The 12132-nt window shown below is 35.2% G+C and overlaps 1 protein-coding gene across 3 annotated transcripts in view; it reads left to right on the top strand.

Annotated features, from left to right (window-relative positions):
- Positions 1 to 12132, top strand: part of LOC123680559 (protein-tyrosine sulfotransferase) — a 366815-nt gene that overhangs the window by 70067 nt on the left and 284616 nt on the right. The window contains exon 1 of one of the 3 annotated variants that reach the window (XM_045618517.1): positions 4494 to 4527. The exons of the other annotated variants lie outside the window; for them this stretch is intronic. The gene's annotated coding sequence lies outside the window, so the exon portion shown is untranslated. Of the gene's footprint in view, positions 1 to 4493; positions 4528 to 12132 lie in introns of those variants that run through there. 3 annotated transcript variants of the gene reach the window in all.

Genomic DNA, 12132 nt, shown 5'->3' with positions numbered 1-12132 from the left:
CAGCACTCGCCTACGGCTCGTGCCGCAAACTTCATCTGCGTGAGTTATGACCTATTTTACCGCTCGTTGAATAATATACTAATAATCACAGTTTATGCAGGGCTTGACGAATCACTGAAAATGTATTGGGCCAGGTGCATCAAATTTTCAGAATCTGTTACACCTCGGAAAAAAAAAACCAGAAAGGTGCGAAAGCCTGTGTTTAGCAACACAATTAACCTAAAATTTTTTTGGAACAGACCATTGTACAATTATGACCTCAACCAGCAAATGCCAACAATCTATTTGCGGAAGGTTTCGGAAATGCAGTTGGAATGGAAGTAATGAAAATATTGACCAACTTTTTTAATGAAGAGGTGAGGTGAACTAGTAACGATTTCGACTGCCGACATAAATCGTAGGGTGATACGTGATATTAATCATGCAAGAATCGTGGCACTAATTGAAGAAAGCCACCCTCAAAGGTTTGTGGCTAATAGAGGGGGTGTTTCACAAAGTGACGTATCTGGGAAACGGATTCGCTATTCCCTAACCAATTCTCTCGGTGACAGACCGAAGGGCTGTAGAACGACAAAACCATTTTATCCACTTATCTGTTCGGAAAAACCTGACCATGGCATTACCAACACACCAAAGAGATAAGAGGCATGCTTTAGGAATTCAAGTATCGTTCTCTACATTACAGAGATGCATACTTGCGACAAGTTTGAGGCGACGTCTATCACTGAACTGAAGTTTACAAGACCTTATTCAAGGCGCTCAGGAGGAATGACATCAGCATATCGCTAATTTGATAACTGGTACTGGTAGGCGTACTAGTCTGCATAAATACTAGAGAAGGAAGTACTCGTTTAAGGCAGGATTAAGATTATCATTTTCCAAGAAAAAAAAATAAAAATTTGTTAATTGTTTTTATCTACAATACTTTTTATTTAAAGAAAAGATAATGGTGAGTTATGAAGTTTACACAAAAATGGTATATTTTTTCATATAAATATAAATTACCGAACAAAAACAGTCTGATATCGACACTGACTAGAGATTTGCATTTATCTGATATAAAAACCTTCAAATGAACATCTATCTTCAAATCTCAAGAAAACGGCGATTTGCTCAAAAATATATTTTTATCTCACCTAATGTGTTTGGTGTTTAAATAGCTTGGCGAATGTATATTAAAAGTAGGGTCGGATAATGGCATCCTAACTATCGGGAATAGTGTCAGTAAAAATAATAAATGGCCAAGGATAAAGGAAGTTTTAAAATGTGAATAAACTTGAGACGACTCCCGAAAGTTTTACTGCGTATGTACCTAGAGAATTTATAGTCTGCATTTGGTTGGATTAGATTTTAAATCTTCGCTCAGACATTGTCAAAGGCAGTTCCTTATTCTTTTATGCCGTGAATTCGACATTTTGAGAAATCGTTTAGAATTCAATTGTATGTTGTAAGTTCTAGAAATAATTTCCTCTAGATCTTGATCGCATCGAATATTTTCGTTTGATCCCAAGTTTGTTGAATTTATCAGGTTCGTACAGCCAATATTTTTTTGTATGTCTTTATTTATTTATAAGAAAGAAGTGAAAGATGCCAGACCGTGATTAGCCCAATTGTAAAAATTATAGGGTAGTACCGACTGTATTAAATAATTAATTACTTAAAAGAATGTGGAATAATATCTGATGAACAATTCGGTATTTTGGATGATTTTTCTAGAAATGATGTTGAGACTAGCCCATATTGGATAGGGTTTCTTGTTCGTAGATAGTACCACGACAACTCTGTGTTTTCTTTGATTTGTCCAATTTCACGGAATATCACTCTGGACTCCTCTGAAAATCACATTTTTTTTGCTCCCAATCGTTCTTCGTTAGTAAATATTCATAACAAATTCAGTAACTGGAAAATACTACCCCTTATATAAGAATTTAGCACCCTTACAGTTCTCAATTTTTTTTTGTTTATATAGTTTAGGTTACAAACAAAAATTTTTGTGTTACAAATAGTTACTAACGAAGTACTATCTGAAGCAAAAGACAAATATGAAATTTTTGAAAAAGTGGGTGCTAACTTCGCAGTTTAGAAGTGCTATTTTTTGTTATAGATTAGGGGATATTCGATTTTTTTTATGTTACAAATGGTAACTAACGAAGTACTATTGGAAACAGAAGAAAATTATAGAATTTTTGAAAAAATGGTTGCTTACTTCGCAGTTAAGGGGTGCTGTTTTTCAATTATAGTTTAGGTTACAAACGATGGACTTTCAAACTGAGTTCCTTTTCTAGAGAAATAAAAAAATCGTGAAGTTAGTTCCGCAGCGGAATGCTATATTTTTCCACCAGTATCCTCGAGGTACAAACGAAAATTTTGGTGTTACAAATAGTTACTAACGAATGTAAAAAACAACTCTATTTTCGAAAAAGTGGGTGCTAACTTTACGGACCCGCCAATAACTCCTCTAGACCAAATTGATTACAATACATAAAATTGTTATAGATGTAATGGTCTATCCAGCAGTTAGTTACATAAGAATTTTCACTGCCCCATATGCTACAATTTCGTCTTTACAAAGCCACTGAGTGAAAAACGTGTTTCATCGCTGAAGAAATTTCGATGCGTCATCCAAACGTTGTTGTTTAATCACCCTATATGATCTATGCATTCTGTGGTCAGCTGGCTTCAGTTCTTGTGTCAAAGGAACCTTATAAGGATCGAGATGCAAAATACGCCATAGCGCGCCGTAAGAGAGACATCTTCTTCAACACTTTCACTTACAGCAGCAATATTTTCGTACGTCTGTGTATTCCGATGATTTATGAGATAACCAAGTATTTCAGTGACAACAGATATGTTGAAATTTTGCGTGTAGATTTGTAAATGTACGATAACAATTATGAGCTTGACGCTCAATTCTATGTTGACCGCGAAATTCGAAATGGAGCGAGTTTTCGAACGCATTATAGGTGGAATTGCCTTCTGCAACTAGTTTTAGACGATATTTTCCTTATTTTAGTCAAGTTTTGTGAAGTATTATCGAAATTCAATGAAAAATTCAGATTATACATCCTAGTGACTTTTGTATTGTATTTTGGCAGTTGGTGCGACTGCGAAAATTGACAGAATACGGAATTTGAATTTGAATCGTATGCTTCGAATTTTGAAATAATTTATAATTACGTGTTGAATTCGTGAATTATGCGAGGACATCGCTTTAACACCACCAGAATTAAGAGAAATTGCTAATAATGTTGCGAATAATTTCACTATATCCAAATTATATTATATTGAAAATTAACTTGTGTTGAAATGTGATAGGATCGAAAATTTAGTTTCTCTAATTCTGTGACAAATCTGTCCATTCTATCATACTTTGTTGAACAATATCGTGAGGGAATATCTCAAATTTACACAGCTCTTAGGATTATATTTTATTTTAATATGTTGGTACTCTAACACTCTTGTTACGGATTTGTCTATCATTTGTCAAATTCGGGATACAGCAGACAATTTTGTGCACTAAAATTTTTCAATAGAAAAATCACTTAATGATATTTATGGAAATACTCCATTAATTCTAATGAAAATTCAATTAATCAGAGAAAACAAAGACGAATATCGAAAAAAGGGCTCCGTTACTTTTCCAGTTCATTTTTCGTGCATCAGATTGAGCAAGAACATCTCGTCCCGACGATATCCTACGCCCGATCTCGTTTCTAGAAATTTTCACTTTTCGACGAAAATCGATTTTTTCATCGAGTTTGAGAATATTTATAAAATAATCGGGGTACTTCAAAATTCCGTCTTTCTCCTTTCGAAACGTATTGTCGCGTTCCTTCCTACTCCCCTCCGAACGCACGAAAAATGTCTAAACTTTTCGGACCTTTTGAAAAAACGCGTTTCCTACCCCTTGCCCCCCCCCATAGTACTGTTTTGTGACTTAGTATTTAAGATAATGTATAATACTCGTACATCAGAAGGCTCATTCGTTCATTCAAAAACCACTTTGTGGCTCGTTTTTGAATTTTGAACTCGTGGAAAAATATCAATGCCTTCGTGTATTATTCAATATGTAAAATAATAATTAGCATGTGCATGCCGAATTTATGGAGTATCGTATCAGAAACACTTATCTAGATTAGTTTATATCGAAAAACGATCATATCATATCACATTTCATATATTTACATATATTTTCGTACAGTGTTTGGAATGAATAATGAGAGAGTACTCAAAATGTCATAACTTGTAGTAGAATTTTTTTAGTGAAATATTCAGGTGGTTCGTTCGATATAGAATATGGTATATCGAAAATTCTATAGAATAAAACCTCAGCCGGAATTCCTCTTGTAGATTAAAAGTAGAGGAAAATTATGCTCTCATTTCGAAATGGCTTGAATTTGAAAATATTCAAAATATTATTCGTTTATTTACCGAAATGAACTCTATTATTATTATATGTTTTTCGATTTCACCTAATTAATTATTTTTTTCAGGTAACCAAGGGGTCCTATATGTCACCAATACAAGGTAAAATACAACGTAGTTATTATAAGAAAACAATGTTGAAGTTTGTAATTCCAAAGCAGAACTTGATGAATTTTTCGGAAGGTATATTTTATTATCAGTCCAAAACCGCTTGGAACAGGCGACACTCAGCCAAATATAACATTCAAGCGTGAATTAATGCAAGTTTCTGACTGGTATGCAGATGTTCCATCCACTTATGCACGAATTTATATCCAAACACTGGTTTTAGACTGTCAAATCTGTATATTGTGCGAATTGCGCAGTGCGCTTCAAACTCTGAAATTACATTTTAATAAGAACTTGCGCTATTTGGATTACAACATATAGATTAGAATGATCAAATAATATAATGCTCAAATAAATTTATTCGAGGAGAGACATTGAATTGAACAAAAAAAAATACAGTGTTTATAATGCAAATTACAGGGTTTAACAATAAGAGGTTATATTTTGAATGGCCTGAAATCTGGGAAGCTGTCACCGTTGAAGCTGTTCGCTTTTGACTTTTGAACATTAAAAACTACATCATTACTGAACATGAAACAATACACGCGCCAACAACGCATTGAAATTTTTTGAATGAACTACAGTTATGGAGGCTCATTTTCGAGTTGATAAGCAGAATTGTCTGATTTGGGGATTGGAAAATCTAAGAATGCTTGTTGAAAAGCCGCTCCATCCTCAACTTGTCACTGTACGTTGCGCTTTTTGGGTTGATCGTGTGATTGAACGTTACTTATTAGAAAATGGGACTGGTGCAACTATATCGGTGAATGGATTGCGCTACCGAGCTATTATCAATGATTTTTACAGCCGTAATTGAAAGATATTGATGTTAATGACTTTTTATTTTCAACAAGGCGGGCGCTAGGTGCTACACAAGCAGCGCTACAATCGTAATTTTGTTAGAAGTGGCCGTGTCATTTCTTGAAGAGATGATCACAGTTGGCCACCGAGATCTTGTGATTTAACACCATTAATTTTTTCTTCAGCGTCAGGTAAAAATAAATTTTATTCTAATGCTCCACAATCAATTCAAGGCCTTAAAGATTGAAATTGGCGAAGTTATCAAGGATATATTAGGCCAATTCAGTCCTCGTTCTGGTGCACAGATGGCGGTGCTAGTATTGAATCCATATGATTTCTAGATAGTACCATTAGTTTGTGAGATATTGCGTTGTGAGTGTAGCTACTTTTGTTTTCTCAAAAAAGATGATTAAATATTGCTTTTTGAGGGGAAAAATACAGTTGAAGTAAAATCTTGGCTTGATGAAGAGTTTTCGGGGTCTGCACCAGGAAAATCAACCATCATTGCTTCTTATGCTCAGTTCAAATGTGGTGAAATTGAAAAAAGTTCACAAAATACTTTTGAATTACTGTAAAGTGAAGTCGATCGAGATGACAGACATTGTGAAGATATCATTCGAAGGTGTACATCATATCATTCACGAATATTTGTACCTACATGATAAAGCTGTGTGCGAAATGGATGCAAAATGTTACAGCCACAAATATGCGAATTGGATATGGTGGTGTAATCATAGCCGTGGCGGCCATTTGGCTGATATCGTTTTCCATCGTTAATGGCATACCTTTCTCTTCACAATGAAATAAACATCCATCAATAATTGATGGATGTTTATTTCATTGAAAAAAAAACATACTCTGCTTAGGACTCATTCCACAAAAAAAAAACAAAAAAGTTACATCAAGAAAACTATAAAAAGTGGTGCCAAGTCACACCACTCTACGGTATATCATAATGCTGTGGTTAGAATCAGATGAAAAGGTGCACACTTTTCTTTTTTTATTTTTCGAAAATTTGGCAAATTGATCCGCAAATCGGTGCGAGTTTGCCAATGCCTTAAAAATGCGTTTTTTGGCAATTTAATGAAGTTCTGGTGGTATATGTTAGTGCACAAATGCCTCCAGGTTTCCCATATATCTTTTGTTGATTTTATTCCAAAGAGTTCTTTTGGGAATGTTGTACACTTCGGAAGCTGTCTGTATTGAAATGTTTTCATTTCGAACTGCATTGATTAGTGTTTTTTCCGTATAATTACTATATTTTCTTGCATCCAACTTCTTTTTGTATCGACGACCCATAATTGTGCCTCAAAATAAAACAGGTGAAACAAATTTGGTATGTGGCAATGTCTCATGCCAAAGGGCCACAATAGAAAAATTTCCCGAAATGTCGAAATCCTCTCAACCAAATGTTTTAAGTTTTTTTCAACATGACGTTCAATTAATGTCAAATAAGCTGCTTAATATATTTCGATGTACCGTTTGCCATATTTTCTGCACAACTCCTAGTATTTCGCATATGTACGCACGTTAAAAAATTACCCGCTCACATAACAAACCGTAGCACACCATTCAAACTACACCAGACGACTGCGACGGTTGCAACATGTAGGTATATAGTGTGGTTAGAGGTTCCGATTCGTGATTTCTGTAAGATGTTTCCAACTTTACCGAAAAAAATTGAAACTTAAAATATTAGGCAGTTCGGCAATGTTACCTCCGTTGGCAAAGTCACACCGCTCTACCGTACTCGTTTTTTTTTTAATATCACAATGAGACATCTTATTGGAAAACAGGAAAACACTCTTTTATTATATCTTAATGTTCCTTTAGAATGTCCATGTATGAAAAAATATAGCTGGACTAAGTGTAAATGTTGAGATATCTTCAACAATTCTTGTGAATATCTGGTGCTGAAGCAAAACTTGGAAGGACTTTGCTTTAGGCGGGGTTACCGTTTACCCTTGTTACGCCATGCGTTAACATTTTCGAGGCAGTGGCAGACAATACAGCGCACACCTTTATATATAAAGGGAATAGACATCTGACTCATTAAGGGAACAATAACATAGGGGCCGCTTATCTAATTCACGCAAATGTCCGCATATGCATTATTCCACATTCAAACAATTTCCACTGGTGGGAATCTAACGTGTAAACATCGGATTTAACATACCGTAACCAAGATTGTGTTACCTATCCTTTCGTAAAAGCAGTACACTTTTATTTTAATTAACGTGTAATCAGGTCCAGTTCTCAACGTCATTGTCATAATAAAATATGCCAATCCGCTTTCATATTTCAACGCTAACAGTCTTCATTAATTGAAATTGTACCTAGTTTTCTTCGTTAATAAACTGTGTCCGTAAAGTATGGAACAAATTCATTTTTAGCTGAACAGACCATTTTAAGAAATAATCCTGCAACACGTCGATTTTTTATATATACTGGTACTGTATTTTAAAATAATAATCTAATATACAGGGTGAATTACTTTCGAGTAATGACGTCACCGTCATTTTTGTATATCTTGTACTTTTTGTACATTTTGTATCAATTCTCCGAATACTCTAGCTGAGCTGAGTCGATGGAACACCCCCTTTTGTCCCAATTTCCCGATTACTCTACCTGAGCTTATTCCAAAAATGTATCACATGTTGATTCCAATTGGTACAGGGTGGACAAAAATACAATAGTTTTGTGTATGCTCATAAAGTATTCTGTACAAATCGAGATGTACGAGATGCTTTCAGTGAGCATCGAATTTGGGACATCCTGTACAGTGCATACCACTTTGGGTGAGAAAGCCAGGTTTCTCGCTTGTTATTCAAGATAGAGCCTTGCGGTTTTCACGTTCCTGTCCTACTTTTTTGTGAAACTCAAGTTGGTCTAATCAGATTTTGCATAACTGTTTCCGTTCAAGAGATACAGGGCGATTTTGGAAATTGATACTTTTCGGACCCCTCCTTTATCTCCGAAGTTATTAGAAATAATGCTGAGGTAAACAATACGTCTGAATCAGAATTCTGCGTAGAATCCAGTGGCGTACTAATTTTTTTTTTCGGGTTATGGTTTTGAAGATTCAACACAAAACTATATTTTTTTCAATGGAACACCCTGTATGTCATTACTCCGTGGAATTTGTTATTTTTTTTTCTTCAAAATGATGTATGATACTATGTAGGTAGGATGTTCAGAAATGTTAAAAAAACACTAAAACATCAAATAATGATGATTTTTTTTTGTTAATGAGCAATGGATTTCCCATATGAAAAAAAGGATCAATTGGATAATTTTCATTTGTTATTTTTATTTATAGTAGAGTAACCAAACAAAGATAATACCCTCATCACTAACATGAAAAACAAAACGTAGGTACCTACCTGATAGCAACAAATGAATAATACAAAAATTCATAAACATTGCAAAATATCTTACAAATTAAACTGTTCAAATTGCTGTCCATTTTCCCTAATACATAAAATATACTACAGTAAAAGACACAACAGTCCCGAAGAACTTCGTGCATCAACAGAGGGAGTTTTCCAGGATGCACTCAGGCGTATTGAAAAGTTTCGTCAATTATGTTTTAGGGGAAAATGGACAGCAATTTGAACAGTTTAATTTGTAAGATATTGTGTAATGTTTATGAATTTTTGTATTATTTATTTGTTGCTATTAGGTAGGTACCTACGTTTGGTTTTTCGTGTTAGTGATGAGTGTATTATCTTTGTTTGCTTACTCTACTATAAATAAAAATCAAAAATGAAAATGATCCAATTGATTCTTTTTTATATGGGAAATCCATTGCTCATTAACAAAAAATCATCATGATTTGATGTTTTAGTGCTTTTTTAACATTTCTGAACATCCTGCCTACATAGTATCATACATCATTTTGAAGAGAAAAAAATAACGAATTCAACAAAGTAATGATATATAGGGTGTTCCATTAAGAAAAATATAAGTTAGTATTGAATCTTCGAAACCATACCCCGAAAAAAAAATTGAGTACGCCACTGGATTCTACGCAGAATTATGATTCAGACGTAGTTCTTACCTCAGCAATATTTCTAATAACTTCGGAGATAAAGGAGGGGTCCGAAAAGTATCAATTTCCAAAATCGCCCTGTATCTCTTGAACGGAAACAGTTATGCAAAATCTGATTAGACCAACTTGAGTTTCACGAAAAAGTATAAAAGGAATGTGAAAACCGCAAGGCTCTATCTCAAATAACAAGCGAGAAACCTGGCTGTCTCACCCAAAATGGGATGCACTGTACAGGATGTCCCAAATTCGATGCTCACTGAAAGCATCTCGAGAACTATAAAAGACTTTGGGCCGGTTTTTTTGTATGCGAATAAATAAATTTATATGATACTCACAATAGATAATAGAAATCAATTACTGTTTTACAGATATAGAGGAGAGTTGGTGTTTCTTGAATAGGAGACCAATATTTTTTAGCGCAATTTTTTACCCCAGATTTTTCGAAAAGCATCGGTTTTTCAAAAATATCACCCGTTTTGAAGGTATTGAGTTTTTCACTCAATTTTTCGATGATATATATAAATATTTTTCATTTATTTCGATATAAATTGGGAAATTAAATGAAAATCCATCTAAAATAGGTCTGATTTGAAGAAAAAAATTCAAATTATACTTTTGAACATAAATATAACAATATACGTTAGTGTACTTATATGCAAAAATTTGTTTGCGTGTACGCATGGTTAATAAATGTGCGAGTTGCATTAGCCACATAGGGAACGGAGTTGTCTCGCGAGTCTCCGTTCCCTAATGGATTAGAGCAACTGGTTGCGCCAGCCACATAAGAAACGGAAAAGTGCTTCCCGGTAGCCATTTGTTCTACGCATTCAATGGTCAGTGTTCTGCCAACTGTAAGGATACCAAATACGCCATAGCTTGACATGAGTGAGTCCCAAATGTTGTGCGCACCGACGAATGGATAATTTTGGATCCTCTTCTACACTTTCACTTGCAGCAGCAATATTTTTGGTCGAGCATGCATTTCGATGATGTATGGACCTCAAGACATCTGTAACAGGCTCATCTTTGTATTTTTTCACTGCCTTTTAATTGTACGTTCAGGTGGAAGATTATTTGGATCATAATCATCATTTTTTCACAATTTTCACACGTTCAGCAGTACATGGACGATGCATATTGTTAGATCGCTAAAATTCAACTGAATATATGTCATTGAAACAGGGCTATGAAATCCGGACCACGACATGGATAACCCAATACATTCCTAGCAAAAGGCGAGGCGAAAGGCGACTATCTTGCCTCAATACTCTCTTTATAAACAGATAAATTTGGAAATTAGTGGAGTCGACTCCCTTTTTATGTTGTAGCAAGAGGAAATCTGTTCATTTCATAATCCCCCGAGGGGATTATGTTACTTATTAGTGAATAAATATTTTCCCTACTAATTTCATTGGTAAGTTTGATGAACGTTATTCACCAAAAACTTTTTCTTTTATGTGCCTATTGCTCACGGCGGGAACAAAGATAAATATGATATAAAACATACATATTATCCCTACCGTACTTCAGGCGAAACCCATACGCTCCATTTCTCCCAGAAACAATTCCATACCAGTAGTGGTGTAAACTTACGCTCGTCTGCTCACAAAGGATCTCTGTCCTTTACGCCCCATTTCAAACCTAAGCGTCGATTTTTATCATTTTCGTCTTGAATATACTGGTATATATGTAGTTAGAGTTTGAGCCGAAATAAATTCTGGAGATATCTGAAGAATACCCACGATGGAACACGGTTGAAAATTCGAGACAGGAAACAAACTACTTGTTGGAAAACGAGTGTCAGGGAAGTATGTGCAGCAGTCTACGGAAATGGGGTCTTTGTAATTTTTACATTATGAAAAATTTTCGTCTGGCAGGAGAAATTCACTAAAAAAAAAATTAAATTTAAAATATTTTACATCGGCGTTCAACGTTGCTTCCGTCGTTCTTTTCCGAAATTCGAGGCTTTATTGTAGAATTTGGTTATATATTTATGATTCAAAGTATTGTCCATCGCTGGCCACTATTTTCTCCCATTTTCGGGCAGTGTCTTCTTTTGAAGCGATCCACGAATCATACCAATTTTTTGTCTTGACCACTTTCGCAACATGAGGTCGAGCATTGTCATGCTGTAAAATCATTTCATCATGTCTCTCGTTGTATTGCTGCCGTTGGTCTTTTAACTGGGCATGACCTTGAAACCGTGAATATTCAGTTTGACCGTCGACGTGGAAGCATGGCTGGGATATCCCCATGATTTTATACGCTTGGGATTATCGTAATGAACTCATTTTTCGTTTCCAGTCATAATTCGATGAAGAAATCCCCTCCGTATTTGCCTTGCAAGCAGCTGTTCACAAGCAAACAAACGCGGTTCAACATCTCTAGGCTTAAACTCGTACGGCACCCAATTTCCTTATTTCTGAATCATTCTCATGACTTTCAGGCGCTTTGAAATGGCTTGTTGCGTCACTCCCAATGATTCGGCCAATTCTTGTTGCGTTTGATACAAATCTTGATCAAGTTATGCTTCCAATTCTGCATCTTCGAAAACCTTCTCTCTTCCATGCTGGTCTTCGACGTCAAAATCATCGTTCTTGAAGCATTGAAACCACTCTCGGCACGTTCTTTCAGAGCAAAGCAGAAAGAGAATTTGGCTCGTGAGTTGACATGTTTAACCGAGGATAACTTTATGGTGCAGACACAAATCGACTACTATTTCGATGGCGTTATATGTTTACAAATAC

Source organism: Harmonia axyridis, chromosome 5 (assembly GCF_914767665.1).
Source record: "Harmonia axyridis chromosome 5, icHarAxyr1.1, whole genome shotgun sequence".
Lineage (NCBI taxonomy): Eukaryota > Metazoa > Arthropoda > Insecta > Coleoptera > Coccinellidae > Harmonia > Harmonia axyridis.
The sequence above is the reverse complement of the archived record's forward strand: the minus strand, read 5'-3'. Positions and strand labels throughout refer to the sequence as shown.